This window comes from Pleurodeles waltl, chromosome 1_2 (assembly GCF_031143425.1).
Source record: "Pleurodeles waltl isolate 20211129_DDA chromosome 1_2, aPleWal1.hap1.20221129, whole genome shotgun sequence".
Lineage (NCBI taxonomy): Eukaryota > Metazoa > Chordata > Amphibia > Caudata > Salamandridae > Pleurodeles > Pleurodeles waltl.
The window spans coordinates 621,357,647-621,371,289 of record NC_090437.1 but is presented as its reverse complement, the minus strand read 5'-3'; positions in this window follow the sequence as shown (position 1 = coordinate 621,371,289).

The window sequence follows — 13,643 nt, the reverse complement described above, 5'->3', positions numbered from 1 at the left end:
TTTGTCACAGCTTGTGAAAAAGCATGACTGTTCAGAATATATTTATATGTGCCTAAGTGATCTCTGTTTGTTATGATGACTAATGTATTTTTTTTTATAACAGTGTCAAATCCAGAAATGCATTTTGCTTTATTGGGGAGGGGACCCGTTTTGCTTTATTTTATTTTTTATTGTTAGTCTAATCAAACTTGGCTAGCTGGTTTTCAACAATTCCTGTGATAGAAAATAGGTCTATCCAGTTTAGGCTGCATAATTTCACATTTTCTTCGGGGTGACTGAGTGTATTATTTTGTGTTATCAAAACATTTTGTTCAAGCCATCTGATCACATTTGTTTCCTCTGAGCATTTACGATTAGTAGACCGATTTCTCTGTGATACTGCGCATCTGCTAGGCTCTCAAGCTTTCTAGTTCCATCCATGAGTAGCTCATTCATTACAGGTTTTTAGGGGAAACGTCCTAAACAAGGCCTAGCAAACAATGCAGATGTTTCCTACGCAAGCAAAACAACGCTTGTCGGAACAATGCATGCCTTTTCCTCTGCCTTAACCACACATGTGCCAAACTACGCTATATGCTGTACGCAGTTAAGGCAGAGTAAAAGGCAGAGAGCAGTCTAGTGGATCGGGAGAGGACGCAGTGAGGTAAGTGGGGCTGGGGCAGGGTTGGGGGTAGTTTTTAGGGGGGTGGATTAAGGGCTTAGGGTGGGTTTGGGGTCGGACAATTTTTTTGTTAGGGGTAGGGGTGGGTTTTGTTTAGGGTGGGTGGGCGGCTGTGTAGTTTATTTTTAGGGGCGGGTGGGGGTTGGGGTATTTTATTTTTTTAGGGTGGGAGTGGGGTAAGGGGAGATTTAAGGAAGGGCGGGAGGAGAAGAGGAAGGATCGGGAGAGGACGCGGTGAGGTAAGTAGAGTTGTATTTAGTGCTTAGGGTGGGTGGGAGTTCAGGGTCGTTTATTTTGTAGGGGTGGGGTGGGGTTGTTGGTTTAGTTTATTTTTTAGGGGTGGGGAGGGTTTAAGGAAGGGCGGGAGGAGGAAGGAGAGAAGAGGAGGAAGGATTGGGAGAGGACGCGGTGAGTTAAGTGGGGTTGGAGCAGGGTTTGGCGGTAGTTTTTAGCAGTGGGCTGGATTTAGGGCTGGGGGGTCAGGGTAGTTTATTTGTTAGTAGAGGGAGTGGAAGGGGTTGGGTAGTTTATTGTTTAGGGCTTAGGGTGGGTTGGAGGGGGTTGGGGTAGTTTACTTTTTAGGGGTGCGAGAAGGTTTTAGGGCTCAGGGCGGGTGGAGGTGTTGGGGTAGTTTATTTTTTAGGGGTGGGGTAGTTTTTTTTTAGGGCTTAGGGTGGGGGGTCAGCATAGTTTACTTATTAGGGGTGGGGAAGACTTTAGGGGTCTGGGCGGGTGGGGATGTCAGGGTAGTTTAGTTTTTAGTGGCAGCTGTCGGGTTGGGATAGATTTTGTTTAGGGCTTAGGGTGGGTGGGGGTACTTTAGGTATTAGGGGTGGGGGAAGTTTTAGGGATCCGGGCAGGTGGGGGGTGTCTGTGTAGTTTCCTTATTATGGGTGGAGTAGTTTTGGGCCTCAGGGCAGGTGGTGGGGTTGGGGTACTTTTTTAGGTTAAAAGGGGGATTGTATGACAGAACCACAAGTGACGTTTCCACATATACCTTTACTAAGCATGCTTTTTCAACAAAATTTGTTGTAAAGGCATGCGTGGAAAAAATGTGGTTGTTAATCCATGCGTTGTTCCGGTATGCGTGGTTCTGTCATATAACTGGTTTTTAGATTTTGCCCTTTGACAGCTTTTAACTACTTGTTGTCGAAAACCCTATTTTGAACAATGCCAGTATGTACAAAGGGCATTGGGTCACCTCATTCATTACATTGGTTGGCTTTCTTGTAAATTTCATTTTTTGCTTCTTATTCAATGGCTTTCATTCCTTTTCTTCTGTTAGTGTCTACACTGCAACATAGCTTTTTACCACCCATTTGCTCAAGAGATATATCCTTCCACTTCTCATATTCAAGGAGCTACTAATTTATTTTGCTTTTAGAAATAAATTGTAGTGGATGTTTCCTTGCTGTCTCTCTCTCCCCTTTGGGCTGCTTTCTCTTTGTCGCTCTCTTCCCAACCCTACCCTTCCCTATTCTGTGTGAATTTATTTTATTACCTACCATCCACCCTCACTCCCCATTATCCTTGGTTGCTTCCTCTGCTCACCTCCGTGTACTTTGTACACCTTTCTTTCTAATTTACCACTGCATGGTGCTTCTGCCATTCTGCATACATAAGCACCCACATACGTCATCATGATGGGGCCACCCCAGCTTCATTAAACATATGTGTGTGTGCACATACATACGTCATCATGTTCATCTTCGGCAATAATACATTTTTTCTTCGTGCCAATGCTGAACAGCATTGGTAAAAGCATGGGCTATGCCGAAAGGTGAGGCTTATTGCCTTTGCTTACCTTCTTTGCATTTTGGAATTTGTAGTTCTCCTGATCCAATTATATGACTGCAGTCCACAGTGCAAAGAAAGCCCTGGACAGGATGAGCTACTCCTGCAAGGATCTGGAAAACTTTGGAGCTCTACATTTGGATAGTGTAGTCACTATCAAGCCAAGAGCTTTAACAGTTCCGCAGTGCTTAAGTTAATGTCTAAAGTTGTATTCCCGCTAAGATGGAAGCACTATAAAAGTTAATAATATACGGTTTTAGTATTTACAAAATAAAAGTTACAAAATAAAAATGTATATGTACAACTGCGACAGAAGTACTTCAGGTGTTAACCGTGCTTTATGGAAACTAATCTTGATTGATAGCTGAGTGGGGGTACTTTTCTTTGTACCTCAAGTTCGTAAAGTATTCTTCTATCAGTTAGAATTCAGTAACAGTGTCCTAGGCTTCAGACATCTGTTTATTTAGATACTGAAGATTTTCAACAAGTGTACTTGATTGTGTCCAATGGCATCTCGCTTTTCAAGTGCAACTAAATATTGTACTGTACAAATAAAGTTCCTTTTTTTGGGGAGCCCTTTGCGGAGGGAAAAGCCATTGCATGGACAGGTATTGATGTAATTGTGAACAGGGGCTTATGTTAATTGATTTACAAGGGACCGTTGTAAACTAGGTGTACCAAATTTTAGGTAAGAATATGTTTTCATTAAAGTTATATAGTATTATAGCAACAATTTACATCTATGCATTTAGGAAGATCAAGAGATAAATTAATAAGCAACAAAATGACTCACTAAGTTCCCTCCCTTGAAAGGAAGTAAGGCCACGCCTGCCAGCTGTCCTGTCCCATACATCCAATACGGCCTTGTGATCGCTGATTTGTTAAATGTTTTTATTCACTCAGATTTAGGCTGCCCTGGGACTTTCCATAAAGGTCCAGCCACCATCCTGTGGTCGATCATACACCACTCTTTCCCTCCAGGTTCCCTCCAGGTCCAGTGTATCGGGAAACGGACGTGGGCCACCGCATAACAAGATACATCTGGGATTCCCAGTCCCCACTTATGTGGTCATTTTGCGCCTTGTCTCCTTGCGATTTTCTGTTCCTTACCCTGCCATATGAAACAGAAGCCCATTGACTGGAGGTCGACAATGTAGTGGGATATGGAAGACCAGAGTCTGGACACATAGAGGATCTTGGGCAAAATTGACATTTTCTATGCCACAATTCTACCTAGTAGGGACAGTGGTTTGTATTCCAAGCTGCTGAGCTCATACTTATCTCTGGATCAAACCATTGCAGATTAATTTCTTTAGTTTTAGTCAGGGTAGTGCCAGTACCTGCCTAGGTAGTTTATGGTAGAAGTTGCCCACTGTAAAGGGGATATTATCTACACTTATTGAGCCACTATATTAGGGGCTGAGTCATTTAAGATCTCTGATCTGGTGACAATAATTTTAAACTCCTGTTTTCTTTGGTATTTTATAAGCTCATCATGTATCTGGGCAAGGGAGTAAAGAGGATTTGTTAATGATAAAAGGATATAATCAGCAAACATTGTTAGTTTTATCTGTTGCTGACCAAATCAAACTCCCTTGATTTGGGGGTTAGCCCAGGTGTGCTTGGTCAGGGGGTCTTAGCTTGAGCGCAAAGAGAAGGGGTTAAAGTGGGCACCCCTTTCTTGACCCTCTGTTGATTGTCACCTAGTTTGAATAGAGCCCATGAATTTGGATTCTGGCCTTTGGGCCATGATAGCTTGCTAGAAGCCAGGATATAAATATGTCTCATGCCCTAAGGTAACTATAACTCACACCCCGGCCATGCACAGTTTTCTCCTCAATAATTTTACTGCAAATGTTACATTGATATTATCAATAATGTTATCAAAGATGTCATGAATGATGTAATATGTGGGGTAATTAGCAGTGCATGTCGAGGGAGTGAGCTATAGTTAACTTAGGACACAAGTTATAGTTACTTGAGCTAACCATAACTGCTGAATTTTTATGCTTTTGTGAGAGTAAATTTAGAACCTAACTATAACGTCCCTGTAGCCTTTGGTTTTTTTAAGTGAATTGCAATGTTTTTTTAAATTCTGTTTCCTAACTATAATGTTCATGTAACCTTTGGCTTTTTCAGCGAATTTGTATGTTTTTTTAAACATAAAGTAATTTGAATTACTTTATGTTAATGCAACCACCACAGAGCACACAAAGGCCGTGTGCGTTGGGGATTGACTGCAGAGCCCCTATAACCACCCAACTCTGTGCCACGCACGGCCTTTGGCTATGTGCAGTGGAGATTGTCCTCAGGGATCCCCTATAAATACCCAACCCCATGCCAGTCATGGCTTTTGGCCGTGCACAGCAGGCATTGTCCACAGGGCCTGACCACAGACCAGGCCCTGCAGCCAACGCCCTGTAACCACCTATCCGCACACCAAGAATGGCCTTCGGTGGTGCACAGTAGGGATTGTCTGCAGTGCCTGCGGCCTACGCATTATAACCACCCAAGCCTGCGTCGTCCACGGCCTTCAGCTGTGTGCGGCTGGGATTGTCCGCAGGGTCTAGCCTGTGGCCAGGCCTTGCAGCCAATGCCCTATAACTACCTAACCGCATGCCAAGCATGGGTTTGGGCAATGCACAGCAGGGATTGTCTACAGGGCCTGTGGTCAACCCCCTATAACCACCCAACCCCATACCAGCACGGCCTTTGCCCATCCATGGCAGTTGTTGTCCACAGGGCCTGGCCTGTGGCCAGTCCTTGCAACCAATCCCCTATAAACACCCAACCTGTGCCACACACAGCCTTTGGCCGTGTACATCGGGGGGTTGCCCGCAGGGCCTGGCCAATAACCATCCAACCCCACGCCACTCATAAAGTGTCTCTTTGTTTGACGGAGATGTGATCATATTCCTGTGCATCAAGAAGGATGTTCCAAAATCATCGGGGAACACGCTCCGGTGGGGGGAGAGGTCTTTTTTAGTAAGACACCCATCAACATGGAAAAATGTCAGGAAGATGTTGCATAACACTAATGTATATAGGGCAGGGTCAAATAGGTAGGGGTTCTAGGCCATTTTACATACTTGTAGTTTTTAAAAGGGAGAACACAATCTCTGGTCTTAGCAGCAGATGACTAGAAAGAACCCACTGGTTGTAGTCTCTACCTAAGAAAATACGTTGAAAAAAAGCAAGGATTCAAACAGCTCCATCCAGGATTACAAATAACTTTTAAAGGTGGAAATGTAGAGAAGAAGTTAGGATGATTGGTACTTTACAGAAGTGGAGCTTCAACTTGAGCACCTTCTTTGTTCATATCTGTAAGTGCTTCCTGTTGAGGTTGAATTTCTCTGAAATGAGCTGAAATGAGCTTTGTGCCAGAATGAATCCTGCCCTGCATATTTATCCAAGAAGAGGGCACTGTTTTAAAAAAAAACATGTCAGGGACAGCTGAGGAAGCCAGCATTGCTCACGCATGCAGGGAGCTGTTGGAAATGCTGCTCCCTGTGTGCAGTAGCAATACTTTCATCTATTTCCCTGCCCACATGTCTGAGGGTAGGGAAACAGATGAAAACTCTGCTTCCAGCAAGTGGGAGCATTTTGACAGCTCTCGCTTGCTGGAAGAGAGTGTTTGCTTCTACGTGGCAGAAGCTGTCAGAGCTCCCACTTAGCAAAAGCAAACAGCTGTCTCCCAAGGGTGGGCACCACGGGGATAGTAGGAACCAGCCCTGAGGAATGGCGGCCCCCAGGACCACTGACGGCTCAAGGGGGTGTGCCCCCATCCTTTCTTTTGAACAGGCCGGACCTGGGGAGGTGGTGGTCCCAAGGGCTGGGGGTCTGTGCGGACTGCCTACTAGATGTAAATTTTAGCCCGGGAGGTGGTGTTCGCTGGTGCTTCTGAAAGCATACCCCTCCTTTTCTTTTTTTAAACCCAGGGAAGTGGTGACCCCGTGGGCCCATATATATTTTTTTAATGGAGCCCTTGGGAGGTGGTGGTCCCGGTGCTTAACAAAGCACTTGGAGATGGGCTCCGTGTGCCCCCTCCATTTTTATAAAATATGCATGCCCCCAGGACTCGGCCCACCCAGCCCCAGGAGACTGTGCTTTTGAAAAAAAATATGCCAAAATTCAGGGAGCTCCACGAATCTCACTGTAAATTAAAAACAAAAATGTTTTTTGCCCTGGGAGGGTGCCAGGGGGACCCCAGATCCAAGGTTAGGGGGTTATTTCTACCCTGCCTCCTTTTCCTTTTTTCTGGTTTTTTTGGGGGGGACTCAGGCCCTGCCATGCAGTTTTTTAATCAAATATTTTGTTTCAAATACTACATTGATATTATCAATGATGTTATCAAAGATGTCATGAGTGCTGTAATTTGTTGGGTAATTAGCAGTGCATGGCGAGGGTGTGAGTTTTAGTTACCTGAGGGCACGAGTTATACTTACTTGAGATAACTATAACTGTAACAGGGGAATTTCTATGGCTGTGTACATTTACAATTTGAGCCTAACTATAATGTCCCTATAACCTTTGTTTTTTTAAGTGAATTTCAGTTTTTTTATTCTATTTACTAGCTATAACGTCCCTGTAACCTTTGTTTTCTTTTCAGTGAATTTCTATGTTTTTTTTAACGTCCAGTAATTTTCATTACTATACGTTGATCCAACCATGGCGGTTGGCCCTGCAGCCAACCCCTATAACAACCCAACACCACGCTGTGCCTGGCCTTCGGCTGCGCACAGCAGGAATTGGCTACAGGCTCAAGCAGGCCAATCCCGATAACCACCGAACCCCATGCTATGCATGGCCTTCTGCCTTGTGCAGAGGGGTTGGCCACATGGCCTGGCCTGCAGCCAACCCCCATAACCACGTAACCCTGCACCATGCTCAGCTGAAAAGTCTGTCTCTCTTCATGTGAGAATAGGTGTGAGAGGGTTTCTCTGGGTCGGAGAGTGCCTGTCAGGTATGAAAGTGGGTGCGTGAGGATCTGAGTGGTTCTTTGAGTGGATGCATGAGAGTCTGAGTGGGTCTGTGAGTGGGTGCGTCATTGTCTGAGTGGGTCTGTGAGCGGGTGCATGAGGATCTGAGTGGGTCTGTGAGTGGGTGTGTGAGTGTCTGAGTGGATCTATGAGTGGGTGTGTGAGGGTCTGAGTGGGTCCGTGAGTGGGTGCGTCAGTGTCTGAGTGGGTCTGTGAGTGAGTGCATCAGTGTCTCAGTGGGTCTGTGTTTGGGTGCATGACGGTCTGAGTGGGTCTGTGAGTGGGTGCATCAGTGTCTGAGTGGGTCTGTGAGTGTGTGCGTGAGAGTCTGAGTGGGTCTGTGAGTTTGTGTGTAAGTGTCTGAGTGGATCACCTGATGCGTCAATGACTGATTGGGTCTGTGAGTGAGTGCATCACTGTCTTAGTGGGTCTGTGAGTGGGTGCATGAGGGTCTGAGTGGGAGCATCAGTGTCTGAATGGGTCTTTGAGTGGATGTGTGAGGGTTTGAGTGGGTCTGTGAGTGGGTGCATCAGTGTCTGAGTGGGTCTATGAGTGGGTGCATGAGGGTCTCAGTGGGTTTATGAGTGGGTGCATGAGTCTCTGATTGCATGTATGAGTGCATGAATGAGCGTGGATAAAAAATTTTTTTTGCTTATTTGCGATTTATCTTGATTATTCGTGAATATCACGCCTGGTGAAGAAAAATCATCTTAAACTCATAGGTTGACCCTCAAACAACCCTCTATCACACTCATGTGGTCACCGTACCTCCACCTTCACCCCTTATGCTACTTTTCATTTTGTTTTTCAGCCCAAGGGGCCATGACCCGAGACCTTAAAAAGGCAGCAGCAACTTTCTTTTCAGGTTGTAGCCAGCCAATTACAGTGCTTCTATTTGTGCACGCATTCACAAAAATTCACAAATATTTGCAAAGTATTCGCGACCTCAGATATACAAATTTGGATTTTCTTTAATATCTTGTGAACTACTAAACGGATTTACACTAAATATGCAAAAGCGTAATCTGTGTACCAAAACCTACCTTTCAGCCAAATTTTGTGTCATTCCGTCCAGCGGTTCGGGCTGTTGTTGTGTCTAAAGGTCCTATGGGAATTATAATGGGAAATGCGACTTTTTTTTACCCCCCTTTCCCTCGGCCCCTGTTTGACAGATCACCCCAAAACTTTCTGTGTGCAACAAGAATCACAGGCATACTTTTAAAAAAAACAAATTGGTGAGGATTCATCAAACGGTGCTAAAGATATAGGCAAGTCAAAAAATAATTTTTCAGGGCAGGTGTCACCGCTCCATTATAACAGTGGAACCACGCTCACTCGACTGAAGGATTCTGGCTGGTGTGGCTCGTTTTCTGCTCTTGGCATGAGAGTGTGGTTCAGTTTATATATATATAACTTGTTTGAAATGAGGTGGGCTATGAAGAAGACCGTTCAGGTTGAAATGCGTTGCCCGTAGCCTTGAATGTTACTTTAGGTTCGAGTTACCGGTTTGGAATAAATCTACGATTTTGCAGTAAAAGTACAGAGTGCCGGTGTTCTCCTTTGATGGTGGATTGGGAGAAACATTCTTTAATAATCACGGAGCCTGCATCCGGAATCGTGCACTGGCCCCGCTGGTGGTTGTAGTCAGCTGCTGTAGGACTTGCTTTCTTATATATATATATATATATATATATATATATATATATATATATATATATATATATATAACATGCAAAATCAGGAATAATGCCAAGCGCTTTCTTTCAGTACACTGGTGCCCAACCAGTGTTGGTAAGTATAATACAGTAAATATAGATGTGAGATGAAATAATAATAATAATGTCCAAAAGTTGAATCTTTTCACAACTTCATTTATTCTTGTAAAAAGTTTTCCAAACAGCCAACGCGTATTTTATGCACTCAGCACTTCTTCAGGGCTGTTGCAAATACAGAAACGGTAAGTATTGATAACAGTGTATCGTTTGAAACAAAACAGCACTCTTATAGTTCCTACATATCATACCTTATACATACAAACATAAGATCTTGTATGTATTTGTAATAAAGCGTAATATACAGTCATGATCCAAACATTACAATGTTCACGATATCTAAAGTCCTAGTCAAAAATGGTTATTTTGAAAACAAACACAGAGATAGATATGAGATAAACCTAGGATATTAACTGTTTTCACATCGTGCATAAAACATAGATAACAAAATTCTATGACCCTTTCTCTTTCGTATAAGCAAAAACATTTGTACTATCCTCTATATTTTAACCATACCAGCCAAGTTTTGATCGTAAAGCATACCGCAATGATAATGTACCATGTTTTTTATTTGTGTACCATGTGTGCATACACATGTGTACAGGAGTTCATGTCTTGTTCAGGGTGGAATGAAGAAGAATCAATGGTGTATTTGTTTTACCTGGAAAGAGAGAAATGAATTCAAATTGGATACCTTATTGCCAGGCTTTCTTTCTATTTTTGCTCTCCACAGAGTAACTTCTTTATGTATTGACCTAATTAGTGTTCCTTTGCTGTGGTTTGTACTATCTGATTTTTTTTTTATAGAAATAACTTACTTGTATCCTTATTACCGTCTTTACTTAATTGTATTTATTCTACGGGAGTATTATAAACATTTCACTCCAGGGTTCAATTTGTACGTTATAGACACGTCATTAAATTTCTTTGGTGTGGGAAGTAATGCAAAATATGCAGTGTGCTGTTTAGATGTAGACTTTGTGATCACATTTTTGGTATGCACAAAAAACCCCAGAATATGCGGTGTGCTTTTTAACTTTTTTATCGTGTCGATAGATGACAAGGGAGAGGTTGTTTGAAATTTAGGACTACGTTTGGCCAGTTGAAGAGTACATGATTACCTTTCTTTGATGTGCGAGTAAAACAGAATGTGCGGTGTGCGATTTTGTTTTGTGTCGTGCTGACAGGTGGGAGGGTTCGTGGAACAGGCTCGTGACATCGCCCCTCGTGAAGAAGATACTTTCCATTAGGAGGAACTGAAACAGGTTTGAACAATGTTTGGAAGTTGTGGGTTCATAGAGTGTTATGCAGTAAAAGAATGAAGACAAAGCTCGTGACTAGATTGATTGTAATATGTTCTTATAGATCGCTGTGTCATGGGGCAGTAACGATTGCATGTGTCACGCTATGATGTGTGTAGCAAGATCATTTTTGGAGAGCGAAGAAAATTCAAGTATTCAGTGTGGTATTCGGTTCTTTACAATGCTGACATGTGAGAGGATTAGGAGAAGAGCTCACATTGCTTCTTTTTGTGTTAAAGGTATCTTTTGGAGGAACTTAGCCAGTGATTATGTATTGTTGCAGAATATCATATTGTAGTAATAAGCATTGTAGAACGATCGAAAACGTTGTTGCCAATTGAATAAGAAAATCTGATCTGAGGAGCATTCGCCTCTAGAGGTTACAAGATTAGGATTCCATCAGAAACAAGACTATGAAAATATTATATACCCCTGAATTAAGTGGAATATTCTTTTCTAATTTAGTACCTTGACAGGTGAAGTATTAGTATTTGACAAGTAAGGGTCATATTTAACATCCAACAAGGAGAGAGCATTGGAAACAGCAATACTTCTATTTCTGGCTTCCCAGAAATTGACCACCAGTCTCGTGGAAAGTTATGACCACTTCCATCCATTGTTCTACCAGAGGTTTTTTAGGCATACCTTGGCCCTCTTCAATGTTCAGGGTGGCATCCTCTGCTATTGTCCATTTCTCAACCTGTCTTTTCCACCGACTATGGCAGTCCATCAGGAGAATGCCAATGTATTGCAACATCTCTGCGGGCAAGGACCAATGCCAAAGCTAAAATCTATTACCAACTTTCCACTCCAATTGTTCTGACATATAAGCCGAACAGGTATGTGTCTGTTGTAAGCAGTGCCCTCCTATTTAGTGTATATTCCAGATCACCTGAAACCCTTAAGTAAAGTGGGCTAACTCAGGGCAGCTCCAAACCATTTGAATAGATCCTGCAGCTGTAAGGCTGCATCAAGTGTCTGCGTGCATCATTACATTCACACATGGGATGTGAGGTATGTATGAGGTAAATATTTAAACTGCATATCAAGTGTTGTCTTTTAAGACATACCATGTGGAGCAATGGTCAGAATTCAAAGGAATTTCAGTGAAGAGGGAAATGACGAGGAGGATATCCCAGACTTAAAATTTCAGACTTATACCTAGAAGCTACAGTTATTATTGGATCAGGCTTCGTCAAGCTGATAGAAGATTTACACTACAACAGAGAAATAAATGAAGTAATGATGAAAGGGTAGCTTTTCTGATTATGTACAATATGGAACACAATTACATATATAGGATATTTTTAAACCATCGGCATTTATTGATAGGTGTACCAGGCCTATGTGATATTGTATCTAAAGACGTCTTGTTAGCTTCAGAAAATAACACACAAATAGGGATAGGATTACGACAAATTACTTGTTGCCTGTTAGAAATATTGCAGGAAATCCACAGAAATTGACTAAACGTTTTTATGTTTGTGTAAATTGTAACATATGTACATTTGGAATTAATGGTTTAAAAAAGTTGAAATACAGTTCAGGCAAATAGTATTATATTGATCAATTCATTAATTGTAATAGTACATTTGCTGTATATGTTATATTTTGTAGTTGTCGAACATTTTATGTTGGAAGTACTAAGAGGCTGGTCAAGAAATGTATACAGGAACATTGTAGAACTATCAGAAATGCTGATTTTCACTCTACCCTAATGCAGCAGATCATGGAACAACATATAGATGAGCTATGCTTCACATTTCATGGGCTCCAAAGAATTGTTAGTGGACCCCGTGGTGGGGTGTCGGAGGGGGGGTTCAAGAAGTATTGTTACAACAATCTGAAGCAAGGTGGTTTAGTATATTATGATCCTTAGAGCTTGGGTTTAATATTGAGAATGATCTGCAATATTTTCTATAGTCATTTCGAATAACATATTTGCCTTTGTTCAACATTGTTGCAATATGAGATGGTCTTTTATTCAACTCAAACTATATTGGATTTTTCTGTAATCATTATAGGTAACATATTTGCTTTTGACGAGCATTGGTTTAGTAGAAAATTGTATTTTACCTATCCTTGAATAATTGTGAGATATGGTGATGGCCTATGGAATAATTATCAACCTTATTATTTATGGATTACGGTGATAACCCCTTTAAGATTATGTGGAATGGTCAGGTTGGAAATGAGACAGCAAATGATAACATGATGGTTCTGTGTCTGAAATATTTTGATGGATTGTGGTTTTTATGTTCTGGATATCGGTATTAGTTCACTAGGGTGATGTATAACAATATAATAAAGGTTAGCGCTCTAGTTTTTCTACACAGCATTTGAATGGATAGGATTGACATAATATGACTGCAAATGGAGACATGCCAGTATGCATTCATGCTTTCGTTTTTTGCCTTACTTTATTTAGGCAACATAATGTGAAGGCCTAGGAAGTAATGTTCCAGTTATTTGTGGTTAACTGATGATCAGGGTTGATGATATAAAGTTGTGAATGACAATATGGTGATTTGTGAGAGGACTGCTCAGCAGGTAAATGTTTTGTTTGGATGTTGGAATCTAGTGAGTTTGTAGGATAGTAGAATTATGATACTAATGGTGTAAGTCTACATATTGAGGTATAACGCAGTGGATGGTAAAGTGTTAATCTTGAAGTTTCTTAATTGGACGTAACTTTTTAAGGTTACATACTGAGGTAGAACACTTTATTTGACAGAGCATTGAAGAATGATCTGGATTTAGATAACGAGATTATGTATGATGACTTGACGGTCTCTTTATGGATATACAACTTTGCAACACGTGGGACGTCTGTTTAGAAGAGAACATTGTATATGGATGTGGCTAGTGGTGTTAAAAGTCAAGTTTACAGCCTTGCACCAATTAATAGAGTTGGTTGCTAGAAGAGTGTTACTTTAGAGTACACAGTGGACTGTATGGCTTATATGTGGAGGTGTATGATTGAATGTTTAAGAGATTAGTTAGGGTAAATATTTAGGTGGTCATTACAACCCTGGCGGTCGGTGTTAAAGCAGCGGTAAGACCGCCAACAGTCCGGCGGTAAAAGAAATGAAATTACGACCGTGGCGGAAACCGCCAACATAGACAGCCACTTTAA